Source organism: Lichenostomus cassidix, chromosome 7, assembly GCF_008360975.1.
Source record: "Lichenostomus cassidix isolate B80296 chromosome 7, HeHo_3.0, whole genome shotgun sequence".
In the NCBI taxonomy this organism is placed as follows: domain Eukaryota; kingdom Metazoa; phylum Chordata; class Aves; order Passeriformes; family Meliphagidae; genus Lichenostomus; species Lichenostomus cassidix.
In genome coordinates this window covers 6,301,146-6,317,502 of record NC_139488.1, presented here as the reverse complement: position 1 = coordinate 6,317,502, position 16,357 = coordinate 6,301,146, and the positions used below count along the sequence as shown (strand labels likewise).

The following is a 16,357-nucleotide window of genomic DNA, read 5'->3' as shown; positions in this document are numbered from 1 at the left end:
AAGTAGAAAATGAGGAAAGTCAGTAGCTACTGTGTATAGCAAACACTGCCTACACAGTATATGGACCCGGAATCCTTCTGACGATTCATACCTCTTGACACAACTCAAAAATAAAATAATTCTGATATCTGTTTTGTTTGTGGCTGTGGCAGAGCAGAGGTTCAATTTTATTGCAACAATCCTTTTGTCTTGCAATCCAATACTATGTGTCCAGCAGTAGATGCAAAAGCAAATGTTTAAGGAGTTTAAATCTTTTTATCAGTAGGACTTGGAGTTAAGGTGGTTTCAAATTTTCTCAATATTATTTTGTTTAATAGCTTCACATTTTTAAGAATTTGATTCTAAAGCAACAAGTTGATAAATCAGAAAACAGATAATTTGTTATTATCTACCTACATAGAAAGGTAGCAAAAAGGAGGGAGGAGACAATATAATAAACTTGGGCGTGATCCTACAATATTTTTTCACCTAAAATAGTAATAGGACTAGGGAAAATGCATCAGTGTCCTCAAAGAAGTCTCCATGGCTTGGCTGCCAGCTCTCCAAGCCTGGGAGGGTATGACAGTGGTCTCAGCACACCCTGACAATCACAATGACTGTTCCACTCAAGGGCCAGACTTCTTTTAGCTTTAACAGGCTAATTTTTCATCTCTTAGCAGACCTGCATACTGCTCATGTCAAATATGACACCCATGTGATATGACAAATTATAAACTACAGTTTACTGTGATTCAACAAAAGTGTCTAAATGAAAAATGTTTTATAAAAGGTATTCCCATCAAATATTCTCTGCCTTTATTCATTAGTGTATATCATTGCAAAATTTTTATTGGACTGAGGCTTATTTGAAATGTGACAAGAAATTTTATTTGCCATACAATGTTATAACTATTATTGTTTAATGAATTAATTCTAATGGAAAGGGGGGAAAAAACCCCTCTAAATGCATCCTCCAATAACCCCATCCCACCTTAGTCAGAAATACTTCCAGGAATGAAGACATTATATACTTCAACTATTACCTCTTCAGGGATTTTGCTTCTTGAATTGTGTCTATGTGCTACCTCTATTGACAAAAACCACAAAAAAAGTTTAATCGCACTTACTAAACAGCAAGCACATAAACCATTAAATTGTGGCTCTACAAGTGGATACAAGAACATATATCTGCTATTTGCACAGATCTTGCTTTATGTTGTTATGTTATTAAAGAAATGAATGAGTCACAGGCCTGGAATTGTCTTCTACAGTCTTTTCCAAAAGCATAAAACATACAGATTAAAGGACAATTCCCAGGACAGAAAAGGGTCAGGAGTGTATGCAACTGAGTGGGCAGAGAAGGCACTTTTTTCATATTGATCAATTACCTGGAAGAAAGGAGAGAATTTCAGAATCTGTGGATATCATCATGCTCTTCCAGGATGTTAAATGCCATGCTCTGCTAAGTAGCTCAAGTCATCAAACTCTGAGCAGAGAAAAAAATGGCAGAAAAACTTCCAAGTAAATAAGTGTAATAGAAGACATTGCAGGGAGGGGAGTGGGAAACAGATGGGGTGGAGGCAGAGACAATCTAAACCATGCCATGACGACACTGAAATTGGGACTGGCAGTTACAACTTAAGAAAAAGGACATTGGAATCATCACTGGCTCTTCTCTGAAATCAGTGACTCAGATAGTGACAGCCAAAAAAGCTAACAGATCATCAGATGTCATTCAGGAAGGGTACAAAAAACAAATTCTTCATTTTGTGACTCTAAAATCATTGCTATTTCCACATCCTGAGTGTAGGTCTGGGCATCTTGGAGAAGAACTATGAAAAGGATGTAATCAACTTAGAAAAGGCACATTAAAGGCAGCTGAAAATATCAAGTGGATGCAATAACTGCCTTATAAGGACTGACCTAAACAGGGGGAAAAGGGAAGGCTGAAAGGGTATATGCAATATAATCAAGGTTCAGAGAAAGCTTCAACAAACTTAGGTTGTGAAACCCAGAAAGTGAGAAAGGACAGAAATGTACTCTCTATGATGCCAGAAGAACAGTTCCGGATGCTGAGGAAAAGGAAGGGCTTTCAGTCATGAGGGGGAAAAAAAAAAGCTGGGGAATTCCAACCAATTTAATTGATTTCAAATTAACTGCTTCCTATTGCTTTGTTGCTCCTCAATTCTTAATCCCCTTTGGATTGGGTTCCTCCCCTGGCCACTGTCACTTTGGGTGTGGCACCTTGTCCTATGCTTTCTCTGAAGTCCTGTTCAGGCTAGTTTTCATTCCTTTCCTTTCTCAGACACTCCTTCAGGCCCTGCATCTTTCCTGTTTCTCCTCCTTTCCTTGACACCTCTCATGTTCTCTGCTCCACCTGCCCAGGCGTGCTCCTTGTTTCCCCTTTGCCCCTGCTCAGGAGCTCCTCCTGCCCTGGCATCATCTCTCGCATCTCAAGTTTCTTTCACCAAGAAACAGACTTATCCAGAAGCACCACAGACTCCTGGCTGAGGCAGCTCTGGTGCACAGGGTGTCCATTGCAGAGCCAGCAGTGTCTGGCACAGACAGACCTTGAGCCACACTCACAAAGGTATTCCTACAGATTCCCTGCATAAACTCCTGCCCAATACACAGAGAGAGCAGGAACTAGCCAATCTTTGTTCATGCTAACTGGCCTCTCCTTGACACTCTTGGAGGCACCCATGGGCTTTGCTCAGTAATTTTTTTGGGTTTGACTCTGCTGTTAGCCATGAAGTATGTCAAGGCTCCTTTAAATCAAAACCATGGCCTGAGGCAAATATGAATACATGTATTTGTTCAGAGCTTTGATGAAGTCTTAATTTCACATACAAAGTTTCTGCAAAATCCATTTGTCTATGCTTGCCTTACCTCAGTGTATATGCTGACCCCAGAAGAATTCTAGATGGCTGGGGAAATTAGCATTTTAAAAATCCAAAATAAATGGTTATCCATTACAATAGAGTTGTAATATTCTTTCTTATAAATAGCAATTTTTAGACATCATAATTACAGTGCTCCAAAAGGAAATGTCAGTCCCCAGCCTTGTAACAGCATTTGAATTTCCACCAGCATGCAACCTCCATTTGTACTCAAATAAAAGTAGATTTACAAAGCAGTGTAGCTAAAACCATCTTATTTTTCTACCCTTTAACATAGTTTAACAAAATAATTTGTTTAATTCTGTATTTTAAATATTTACCAAAGCACTTATGATAAGAGTTCCCCTAGCTATAAATTTCCTTAAGACATTATTTCAATAATTTTCTCATCTAAAAGAAAACTTGCAGCTGTTGTGTTCTGAAAAATTTTGGCAGGGATGTATTTGTATGTTGTCAATGATGTCACCATCTTGTGACAAGCTACAGAATGCTTTTGGCTGGGTCCAATTTTGCCTAGGCCACAATTATCTACATTTATTTTAAACTCTTAATTGAAATATGTCTTTGAAATGAGCGGTCATGCAGACATACAGCAATGAAAAGTAATCCCTTTTGCTTGCTTCATTTGAGTATTAATACATTATACCAAACAATACCATATGTTTCTTCCCAATAGAAGCATTTAATTGACACATGGGATCAGACAGATTTACACGGAAGCTGAATTTTCATCTTCACCTCTTGAGAAATATTTTCCCAGCACATATTGTGTCTCATATAGTTGTTTTCTGTAAGGAGAATTTTGTTCTAAACAGGGCTGATCCATTGTATCAGTTTTAACAGTCAGCAAAGACATTCACATAAGGTCTTAAATAGGACAGGAAAAATCACCACAAAAGCAGAGGTTGTGTGAGAAGCTCATGGGAGAAAAGACCATGCAGCTGTCAGGCATCCCTCCAAAAAGGCTGGCCATAGAGAAGGAGAAGGGGAAGCACACAGAAGGGGAGGCTGAAGATTGACCAGGCTGCCACCTTGGCAGAATTGAATTTTGCCATCTCCAGGCCTGAGGACTAAATAAGTTAATTCAATTTGTTTAATGAGCTGGAAAGCTTCTAACAAGCCCTGCTTTTAAATGTCTGGTCAGGAATACAGAAATCTTTCCAAAGCATTAAATCTGCTACTTGCAGGGAAGAGGAAATGGTCCCTTGGGATAACTATTAAGGGTGGTAAGAGACAGAAAAGGATACAGCCCTGTAAGGAACCTTAGCAAGGCAAAGTGTTTTTCACTGGAGCATCCAGTCTTTTCAGAAATGTTAATTACCTTTCCTGTCTCCAGACATACTCTGCCCTATTTGGGAGCCATCCAGGTAGGAGGCCGGAAAGCAAGTTTCCACTTACAAGGGTGTTTACGAATTTTTTTCACAAAGTTTTGATTTATTTTCTTGGAGAAGTAGATGAGGATTTTGCCCTCAGGCCATTTTCCCCTTGAAAGATAACTGTGAAGGAAAACCATAAATCAGTCTGATGTTATTATGTAGAAGAAATCCCTCAGTATTTTTCTCAGAGTTTGCTTTCCGCACAAAAAAAATTTCAAATCTTTTTTATTTCAAAAGACATTTTAAGTGGCTTTAAAACTACTGAGGACAGGGAAGCTAAATGCTAATCTTAGAGTTTAAATAGAAGCCTTGCTTCAAGTCTATTCCAGCTATTCTATGAATCTCGACAAACACAATTTTTGAAAAATATAGAATTATTATTACACACAATTGTAATAAAATATTCCACACCTTTTTTTTTTTCCCTGAAGTGAGTGACATTTAAACAGTATGTTTGACTCTCAGGAATTTCAACAAATCACAGTTCCACAAACAGAATATCAGATTTCCATCCACTAGATTATGTTTCCCTCCGCACATTATCTATTGTCTTCTGAAACAGCAAATATTCTTGAAGAATTTATTTTAAAATATATTTGACCATCCAAGTTCCAGTTTTATTTGGACTCTTTCAACTTGGCATAGCAATAGGGAGAAAGCAGACTCCACTCTATCATTGAAAATTAATTATCCATACAAAAGAAAAGTGATAATACAGAACATATTTCATATTCCAACAAATACCCAATGTTCTTGAAACTTTTTTTCCAAGAGAGTTAAACTGGCGTGGGTTTGAGTGGTGCAAACTGTGACTAAAATAAAGCTGAAATACCTCTCCTGTCATTCCGCCCCCAAAGAAACCACCCTACAAAGCAAGTTCTGTGCTGTAAACCAGCAGGTGCCCTTCTGGCAATCATATTTCATATTCCCAAATGCTTTGGGTTTCTCCAGTGGAGAAGCCTCCCCATAGAAGGGGGAGAAAAAAAGAAGAAAAAGAAAAAAGAACCAGCTTTCTCCTTTCTTTTTATTTTAAAAATATGCTATTTCTTGTAATAACATACTTGATGAGATGGAGAAAGAAAATAAAATCCAATTGCCATGATTCTTAATAAAGAACTCCAAATCAAGTGTTTCTAGGATGTCAGGATTGTGGAAAAACCAGCCTAGCTGAGTATTTACAGCTGATCTATAAGACAGAACGTAATTTCTTTGTACATTCCATGTCAGGTCTGTGGTTCTGCAAACGTGCAAACTATTCAAAGCTGTCTGTTCCTCCTTTTCAACATGACTAAACCTCATCTCCTAAAACACTATAACAGAGCAGCTCTCAAGTCTTGCAAACAGTGTATATGACTTTTTCTACAAATCAATTCTCACTTCCTGTGATAGGACTTTCCTGGGAACACACTAACCCGGGAGCTGGACCACAGCAGGAATTACAAGACAACACTGTCCAGTGCTTGTCAGCAAATAGAAATTGCGCCACTTGGTAAAATGGTTTCTTGGTTGCTGTCACAGCCCAAACTCCAAGAGGAATGACAACAAGGAATTAAAAATGCTGCATGGATACATCTTCTATTAGATATTAACTGTAAAAATTAGTAACTGATCCTCTCTGCTGAAAGGACAAGTTGAAAATGGTCTATTTTTATGAAACTCTGACTGGTATGATAACAACCCCGATAAAACCTGCTGAAATGATAACAGTGCTTTTTTTCCCTGGACAGATGCAAGAGAAACCATTCTGCTTGCAGGCACAGAATGAAGCTACTAACTTCTTATCTCTGGTGGTGCTTTGATGTGTATGAATTACAAGAGCAATATTAACTACTGTGATAAGAGACAGAGAAGAAAAAAGCTGAATTAGAATTCTAGAGTAAGACATTTTAGCTGTGAATGCTATTACCATTAGTAACCATTATTATTAAACTTTCACACAGAGAAATGTATTTCCTAATTAATTAGTTAAACAATTACAATTGATGCTAATGCTGTTCATGCCCTTCCACCTTAAGATTTCAGCTACAGAAATTTCATTAAAAAAATAAAAAATAGTGCCCTACCTACAAATATGATTTGCTACTTGGTCATTTTTTCAAGTATGAGCCCACTCTATTTTCCTGTAACCTATGGGCTAAAATGACTCCTAACTCCAGTAATTTCCAACTTCTGTCTCATTGTGGCTGCTATAAGAACTATAAGAAATCCAAGTGTAACCCTGGTTATCATTTCCAATTCTTCCTCAAAGTGAGGATGACTTATTTGCTCCAGCAATGGAGCTGGGAAGTATGGAATGGGTGTAACTTTACTATTCAGTTGGCATTATGATCCATCCATTCATAATTACTACATTAATATATTCTTTAAAAAAAATCTTTTCTAGAAAATAGAGCCTTAAAAAAAATACAAACTTTTAAAAAGCCCAAATATATAGTTTTTTGAATGTGAAAATGCCACGAAGGAAAATGAAATATTTAAAGTTTTTGCCTTTTGCATCTTCTTTTGTCTTTGCATTTTGCTTGATGCCAAGTATCACTTTAAAACTTCACATTTAAGAGTATCACTAGCATTCAGTGCATTCCACCTTTTTTCCCTTTTGGATATATTCACTTTTCAGTTGCCATAGGAAATCCAGAACTGTAGTACCAGGAATTTGTCCTTATTGTAACACAGAGAAAACAATGGCTAAATTTCTCAAACCCTTAAACCACTTCACAGTGTTCTGATCCCTTATTACGTGCAATAATTAACCCTCCAGATATTACAGCATAAGCAAATATTTTTAACTTCCAGGCCCTTGTGGGACTTTGAAATTGACTTTGGGAAGAAAAGAGCATGGGTGGGGCAACTCTGAGCACCAGGAAGTCTTTGAAGGAAATCAATGCTCTAATACATGAACAAAGAAAAGCTTCTTTTTCATGGAACAGCTCAGAAACTTTAATTTTCTTATCTGTTTCCATGCCAGAAGCAAGGCCTCAATGAAAGCCTGGATGTGAGAATGTAGCTGTTAGAACCAAGCTGCAGTGCTATGACAGGGAACACATTGCTCATAAGAGCATCGCTAGGAACTGCGCTGGACTTGAATACAGTGTTGCATTTAAAACTCAGGGACAATAAAAATCATACAATTTTCATCTGTCTGCTGCCCATCACACACTGCTGTGGCTGTCTTTGAAAATCTACCATCATAACTGAAAAAAAAACCAACCCCATGTTATTTTGAGGGAAGATGTTTGAAAGAGGCAGCTGTAGGTCTGTGCAAATCAAAAACTTGGTGACCTTAGTCACTTCATTGATGGTCATCTCTTCTGAAATGCAAAAAAAAACCCCACATACCCTAAAAATCATTCCCCCTCCTACATTTTTCACCTGGTTTTCTTTAAACTTGAATTCACTTCTAAATATCAACAAATAAAAATATGTAATTATCACACATCTGTTATATATCAGAACAATTGCTGTCACATCTGTTATCATTTACTTTTCCCCAACTCTTCATCCTGTCCCCCTAGATTACGTTTTCTTTGAGATGAGACTAATTTATTATGATGGGTTTTCTCTTTGCAGGTGTTTCTGGGATTTCCAACACCTTGTTCCGATTTTCTTAGACCAGGCAGCCTTTTGGTCATGAGGAAAGTTCTGCTCATGAAGATTACATGTGCAATGCACTAAATTGCTCCAGACAGCTTAGCTTGGAAATTCATAACAAAGTAGGTCTCACGTGGGAGAAATGCCAAGAAAAACAATATCAGCTTTTTGGCTGAAGTGACAGACATTAAACCTTCAATGAGAATCAATGATCTTCTTACAATAATGAAAATGACTAACCGCTTAATCTCTCTATGCAGTTAATTTCCTCCCTATTCCCTTTATCTCTTAACACATAGCAGAAATGCCCCACAAAAATATCCCAATTGGGAAACAAATAAGACTTCACTGTTTTCCCCTAGAATTTTAGCCCAAATATACAGTGATTCAGGTAAGCATTATGTAACCACTAGCTATTTTAATATAATTGTATGTTTTGACACATAATTAAAAATTTTGGTGGGTTTTACCACTGGTTTTAGTGGGATCAAAATATCCTGAAATAATGTCACTGTTCATTAAATTCTTTAAGAGGAAGAAGTTATTCCATACTCCCAAAAGAAACAAGACCAATTATTAGCCAACCCTAAGCTGGGCATCCTTAAAACAAGTCCAAATATCATGTATGAATAATTAGGTTACACTAAACGTAAGTTATTGCAAAACAATCTCTTGTGATGCCCAGTACTTACAGTTTCAGCAAATAAACAAGAGTTGCTGCTTGCAAAAAGTGCAGTGACCATTTTTAGAAATGGACAGGCAAATATTGTCATGAGCAATTTTATTTAAAAATTGATGTTATCTTTTTCATAAGGCAGATCTTACAAGTATTTGTACAGTTTCCTCTTGTGTAAAAAAAATTAAAATCTGATTTTGTTATAAAGTTCAGTTTATCATAGAGAGCCAAAAAGATAACAATGACAAAAAAGAATTGTTACAGGTCAGTGAACTACAAAATCTTGTGAAGAAATACATCTCAATAAAGTTCATACATAGTTGATAGTCCTACAATGTTCTTTTACTTTTTTCTGATCTAAACCCTACATGTAATTCAACAAATGTTAGTCTAGAATCCATCCAGATTAACCACACAACGAACTTCGTGAATGTAATTAGGGCGGGGCAAGTGGCTTGAAAGAAATGTCTCTAATTTCCCTCAGTTTTTCACCCTGCAATCATTCTCTTTCAAATGTCAGATACTGCCAAATTTTACAAAAGATTTATCACACAAATGGTAAACATCTGGGGGTTTTGTTAGGTTTTTTATGCTTTTACACAATTTTTGTGAACTGCATTCAATAAACAAAATCAAATTCTCACGGTTTTTCTATGGAAGCTGCCTGTGGGAATCCCATTATCTATGATTTTTAAACTCAGTCTAGAACAGTGCTGCTCTTTACAGCTAGCAAGTCCAGCCAACATCACAGAATCAGAGTGGCTTTCTGAAATTCATTGCAGTTTATCCTCACAGTAGCCCAGCAAGGTCAGAATATACAATCCCTATTTTTAAAGTGGAACACTGACATGCTGAGTGAACTGAATTATAGGGAGGACTAGAATCAAGCATAAGATTGCCGAACCGCTCTGACATGGTGCTGCTAAATGAGCAAAGCCTGGGCTGTTCTCCACCTCCTGCCCTGCTCCACTGTGTTCATTACATATTTGGGCCCTGTGCACAAGCTGCTGACCAGGTGCTTATTCTGCCATGTGTACCAGAGATCTGTCACTATGCTAGACCATTCTTCTCGTCCGTAATATTTGTTATTTTATGACCTACAACAGGTATTGCTTAGCTCTAGTCAGCTGCACTTTTCTTAAGTGAAGGCATCAAAAGCCTAAATATTACTTTTTGTTTTCTGTACCCTCTTACTCTCTAGTTTGGAATTTTTTGAGTCAGAGCTGTGATGCCCTATGAGAAAGGCTTAAAATTTCCAGTAATTCTAAAAGCAGGAAATACTAATAAAAACCTGTTTCTCAGGGGACACCCAACCTAAATACACAGATTTGAAAAATTCAGACCATCAAAAATAATCAGTTGCTTGGGTGTTCAGCTATACTGGGATTTTTGAGCACATTTCATATCATATATTTGATATGTTACAGTCAGATCCAGAAGTGGTTTAGACAAACCCTGCAGAATGTAAATTAAAATATACAGCATCTACATTACACTGAGGCTTTTATCTCAAGTGGGACATTATTCTATTTACCTTGAACTTTGAGAACTACTGAACTACCTGAACTACTCCTTAAGTAGTCCAGGCTTCAGATACCAGGAGCAACTTCTTATTTCTCTAATACCAATACTGGAGTATTGGTATTAGAGAAACACTCCAGTAAGAAAAAAAAAATCCCCAACACATAAAAAGCTTTGATTTATTTCATTGTGCATTGTAGAAACAATGTGTGCTCCTCCATTGATTCAACACAGCATTTAAAGTTACGCTGTAGTTCAGAAGCACAAGAGTGAATGATACCTCTCCTGAATGCATCCAAAGGAATGACAAAAACATGTTCAAGTGAAGAAATGCCTAAAATAACTACTTAAAATCTACTAAAGGTTTGAGTGCTTTGCTTTATGCTATCCGAGTAGATTTCAAGAACTCATGCCATAGCTTTGTACATGAATTCTCTCCTAGATTACTTAATATAGAGAGGCAAGTTAGATGTTATCAGGCAACATCCTTTTTCATCAGATATTTCCACAGGATTCACTTTTTTGACCAATATTTAACACTTATATAATTCCATCAATTCTACCTTTAAAGTCTTGCCTTTAAAACCCCAGCACTTCTTTGAAATCAATTAGTCCCTTAACATCAACTTCTTAATTTACCTGTCATGAATAATTCATATTTAGTATTTCAATAATTCACTTGGATCCACATGAGAATAAAAACCTTGTCTTGAATCTGAGAGAGCAGTGTGTCATGGCCATAGACTACTTGGCTTATCTACTCCCAAGTTTGTGCAGTTTCTTGAGATTACTCCAGTTGAGGCACTGTTTCCTTTAGCTTGTTTTCTACCACTTTCCAGAAAAACAATATGTGAAAAATAGTTCTATATTCAGAGCAAGGGCTAAAAACCTAGTCTTTAGCCACCCATGTTTAGGCATAGAGAGATAAAAAGGGAATTTTTTTCAAAGGCAAAGATCTGTGCAAAAGAGCTGAGGCTTAAAACGTAACACTCATTCTATTAGCATTTGTCTCCAAATGGACTCCAGTTGTTCTAAGTATAAAATACAATTAGTTTCCTGTTTTGTTTTAATTCCTCATTGCTACTTAATATAACTTCTGCCTAAAAGCACAATTAGGGGGGGAAAAAAAGAAAAAATAAATCACCTGTCACTGAGAAATAGGATTTCTCTGTATAAGAAAGACACATCAATAGCTAAGCTGCAACCTCATACTGAAAACCACAACATTTTGCTTCAAACTATTAAAAAATTTGTGTTTCTTAGAAGTTATTTGCCTACAACTTCTTCACATGTCATCCAAAAGACAACAAAGCAGACAAGCAGGGTACAAGCAGCAAGGAAAGATCTGGGAGCCCCAAACAAATGAAGGATGAGACACAAACCTTTATTAAGAGCAAAAAGCAAAGCTTACAGTTGGCTCAAATCACTAGATTGACATAGTTGGCACTGGCAGGAAGGGATTTCACTTTTTATTGGGCAACAGCTTATATTACAGAGGCTTTACTGACTACTATCTATAGGAAGCTCTGGCAGATTCCATCAGCAGAAGTTGACTCAGAGCCAAACTCCAATTTTACACTGCCAGAAGTCAAGAGACATTGGACACCTACTGACAAACAGCAACTCACGCTCTGGAAGCTTTAATACACTTCAACTTGCAAACGCTTCAGAGATGGTTTATCTCTTTTGGACGTATAAGAGACATTTATGGCTCTTCAAGACAGTATTTTACAAATTCTAGCAGTGCTATTTGCCTTTCAGTCTAGATTACTGCTTTTTCTGCAAAGAATACAAGTTGGTGATTGACAATGTTTCCCCTACGTATTTATTTCATTCAGATTCACAGAGATTCCTTGTTTGTTCATGTTTCAGAAAGTAATTAAATATTGGACCTCATAATAACAGCAGAAAGAATGGGATTCTTTGCTCAAGGAGGACTTCCTGTCACCAGGAAATTAAATGTTTCTTCTGGCAGACAGTAAAGTACACACAGAAATAAAAATTAATCTGTAGGCTTACACTTACATGCTTTCTCAAAGTTAATTAAGAAGGAAGGTTACCCAAGGTTCAATGAATGAGGCAATACCAACTTAGGAAGTGATCTCAATTTACAAGAGAGGAAAAATACAAAATTTCAATTGTTGAGCAGATACAAGAGATTCTCGTATTCTCTGATTTTTTTAGAAGAATAACTATGAAGTCCTGTATGAATGCTGGCAGGGTTTACACAGAGGAACACATTCCCAAAGATGAATAACAAAGTGACAAAAGAGTGGATAATTAACACAGAACCAGGATAGGTTCTGCCTGCTTATCAGCCTGTCTTGCCTTGATATCAAGAACACACAGGCAGAAAACCTGTCCCCAGTTCATGCATTGGCAATTCAAGAACTGAAACTACATAGGTGCAAAAGTTTCCCAAGTTTGCGTGTCAGTAAAAAAAAAAATTTAAAATAGATTAATTTCTTTAACAATATCAGTGCTAAAAAAGGGAGGGAAAAGTCTAATAAAATTTTGGGGGTGACAGTAGTTTGTCAATCATCCTGTAATTTGTAACTTTGTCAAGGACTAACTTGTGGATGTGTTTTACCTTTTTACTTGTCATTTTCACCCCAAGACAGAACTTTGGAGTGACAGCACAAACCTAGTAGCAGATGTTACTTGATTTAAGGGAAGGGCAGGAGGGTAAAGACTTCAGAACTTTTTCTCTGACAGTCACTCTAACTGCCTGCACTGTTAAGCTTTGATCTTCAAATGAAATCCAAACCAACATATTTATCACCTGCCTCCCATTTTTACTGAAGACACATTGATACTTGGAGAAGTGAAGAACCCACTTCTTAGTGATAGCTTGGACTATGTATCTTAGAAGTTGGTGGTAGAGAAACCATTTACCTTCTGGGAATAAATCTAATTAGGAAATCAGGACAAATATAACCCTAGAGACTAAAAAGACCTGGGATGTAGGATTCAGCTCTTCTCAGAGCTGCATGACAGGAGGCCATAGGGGGCATTCTGCTAGATTCAGTCATACAAACATAGCCAGAATAAAAATTCTGCAGTAGAGCACTTACAGGCCTGTTTCAGTTAAGGTGCTTTCTGAAACACACAATTACTCATTTTCAAAGCTGTCTCTGGCACCATCCAAAACACTGGTTTAGAAAAAGCATTTTAAATACCTATATTAATTTCACTTAATTCCAGTCAGCAATGACTAGAAAAGAGGAGCACACACTTTCTGGGAAAAAAATTTTCCCCTTTCAATGCCATACGTTCTCTAAAATCTAGGATAAAAAAATCTAATAGATCACCAATGATACTTTAAGGCACATTTTGTGACATTCACATATTTTGGATACCCTATAATTAAAGTACCATCCATGCAAAGAGAGAGAGAAACAGATCATTGCTTTCAAATAGAGTTAGGGCTCCAACTAGGTACAGAAATTTTCATACGCCCTTTGGAAGATCACAGCCTGCGACCAGGACTGAATTGCTAAGCAAACTTCTAAACTTTACTGCCATCAACTCATGACAGAGCTGCACAACTTGTTTCTAGATTCATTTTCTCTATGTTTTTGGTATAATGCTTAGGCTCCAAAAATACTCCACAAAAGCTAAAAAGTATGAAGATAGCTAATCTTTATGGTAGGACAAATTATTTTTGTCATTCACTGAGATTTATGCATGGGGTAGAAGCATGAGATAGATTTGCTTTACAGTAATAGATTTTGTTGTTTTATTTTGACCTTTTAAAATGTTTAGATAAGGTCAGAGTAAAATTAACAGGCAGTAATCACCCTCTCCAACACAGTAAGTCCAAGCAAATCCATACTGCTAATCCATTAAGAATCACATTGGTCACTGCATACAAGTTTAGGAATTCCAGTGGGTCATGAAATGCTTACTAGCTGCAAAAATCAGTTTGGAGCCACTTTTATCAAATGCCAGGAATAAGGAGAGAAATCCTGCGTGTTTACTCCATGCTGCTCTGGCAGGGAGCCAACAAAAGCAAAAGAACTTAGAACGGCAGGACTAAATCCCCATTTGTCTCACCCTTGTAGTCATAATACTGTTTATGCCGATAAAAGGACTGACAATTTTATCAAGTGCTGTGCACTGAATTACTGAAAGCTTCTAGACACCCTATAAAAAAAAACCCAAAAACTTATAGGCTTGATAAATCAGCTCCTTAACAGACTGCATGAAAATGTATGCCACTAGTAAAATATGCTGAATTTGTTATTCTGTGGCAGGGTATGCTTCTGTCTTACTTTGCACCAGAAATACAATCTCAGAGAGTTACCAGCCTTATATAACACATGGAGAAATATAATCCAGAAGATTTACAGTGTTTGTATCAAGAAAAAAAAAAGAAATCATGTATGCAATGTGAAAGGAAAAAAATAAGAATGACAGGTGGCAGATCCAACACTGTTTTAACAAAAGTTCTGTAGTTAAAGCAAATACCAACTGCTGTGGAGAAGGCTTAAACAAGCAGGGAATAGAAATATGTTTTAACTGCTGCACTATTTACTTTTGTAAGCAATGTCACACTAGTCACATTTAAAACATCAGACTAAGTAAAAGCAAAAGGATTTAAAAAGCTAAGTTCTGATCAATTGTGATTTCTGATTGTTTTTTCACATTGCTCCTAAACAGATTTTTTTTTTTCACATCAGAAGTATTATTAAGAATCTATAACTGGTCTCTAATATGATCTTCCCATGCAGAGCATACAGTAAGTTCTTGCATGGCTAATTTGGTGCATTCCAAACACATGGTTTCACAACAGGAAACAGCAGGGAAATCATCACTAGATATTCCTACTCTCCACACAGTCCATGCTCCTGCTAAGCCACTTCATTTTGACAGAAGCTTTGGCACACAATGTCACAGAGGAAGCAGCAAGGACAGAGTTGGTAGATGGAATGAGTACTTTAAACTGGTACTAGCACTAAATGATTCAAAATTAAAGATCCAGGTACCCAGCAGGTAGATAGCTGAAATGCTTGCTTCAGGAGCCTTTCCTGGTGCTCACAGCCTTCCCACATTCACCCCATTTTCCTACCCCCATTTATTTATGCCAGAATAACTAGTATAATTAAAAGCCTGAAACATACAGAGATAAAAAATATAGTCTTCTTTCTTGATGTGCTGCTTTCACCCTGAATTAATTCAGACATTCTGTTTACGAAGTTCTAAAAAAACACTTTGTCTGTCAGAGCTGAAGCAAGATGAACTGTGATCACAACATTTTTGAGACAGCTTTGCTACAAGAGAGGAATCTCATAGAACTAAACAGAACACAAGGGAGAAAACAAGTCTTGCATTACAGCTTTGTTACTTTGCACAGCTGGTGACATTTCCCACAGATGTTGCTACTAAATATCAATAAAATGGAACAGCACAGAATAAACAAAAGATAAATTACATATGTCATTTAGCATGGGTCATACCTCAGGTGACAATGCTTCAAGTGTCAGTGCAACAGGAAAATAATAGCAATGCACCTGGAAGAGATAAAACAGAGAAAAAAAGTCAAACTCACATGAACACACAACAATTTATGGGATTTTGTCAAGGATTTTCAGCCTCCAGTAGTCTAAAAAAAATAAATCAAGATTCTAAACATGGATTTAGAAACCTTACCAGAGAATAGAATAAGCAAATATATCAGCATGCAACAGCTCTTACAAGTTTAAAGACTCCAAAGTGCATGCAAGGGCCCTAAGAGGGTCCCTCCTGGAGGCTTGTCAGCCTGGGCTGGGGGCCAAGGCAGGGAGTGCAGCTGCAGCCTGTCCAGGCTGTCCCCCTCCCTTCACTGCCTGCACAGCCTGGGCCAAAGCCCCTTCCCGTGGGAGCTGCTTTTCAGCTGAGCCTCTACCATTAGCCCCCAGGCTGAGCTACACCTCCTACTCCACAGCAGACCCAACCTCATCATGTGCCCTGTTTATCCAGCCACCTGGGCCTGACATCCTGGCCTTGTCTCAGTGTCCCTGCCTGGCCCTCCCAAGGCTGTGTTTGCCCCCAGTTCCCCTCACTTGGGCTCTGCGGGCTGCTTTATCACCCTTCTCTCCTAGCTCATCCTCTCTGCTCCATGACTATCTAACCTTCTTCTCCCTCTAGCACTCACAAGGGAATATAAGTGACAGGACATCACTTATACTAGTCTAATTACAAATGAAATAACTCTTATTCAGCTATCTTCACAAAATGAAGCTGAGAGGAAAGTATAGAATAAAAACCATTATTAGGTCAATCTGACATTTGTTGCAGGCAAATGCTCCTTACAAAAATTAGACTCTGTGGTCACA

At 37.5% G+C, this 16,357-nt stretch overlaps 1 long non-coding RNA gene across 5 annotated transcripts in view; it reads right to left on the bottom strand.

The window, feature by feature from the left end:
- The window catches only part of LOC146434437 (uncharacterized), a 127,925-nt gene that overhangs the window by 78,585 nt on the left and 32,983 nt on the right, over positions 1 to 16,357 (bottom strand). For all 5 annotated transcript variants that reach the window (XR_014853383.1, XR_014853382.1, XR_014853379.1 and 2 more), the window contains one exon: positions 15,500 to 15,553. This is a non-coding gene — a long non-coding RNA (uncharacterized LOC146434437). The remainder of the gene's footprint in view (positions 1 to 15,499; positions 15,554 to 16,357) is intronic.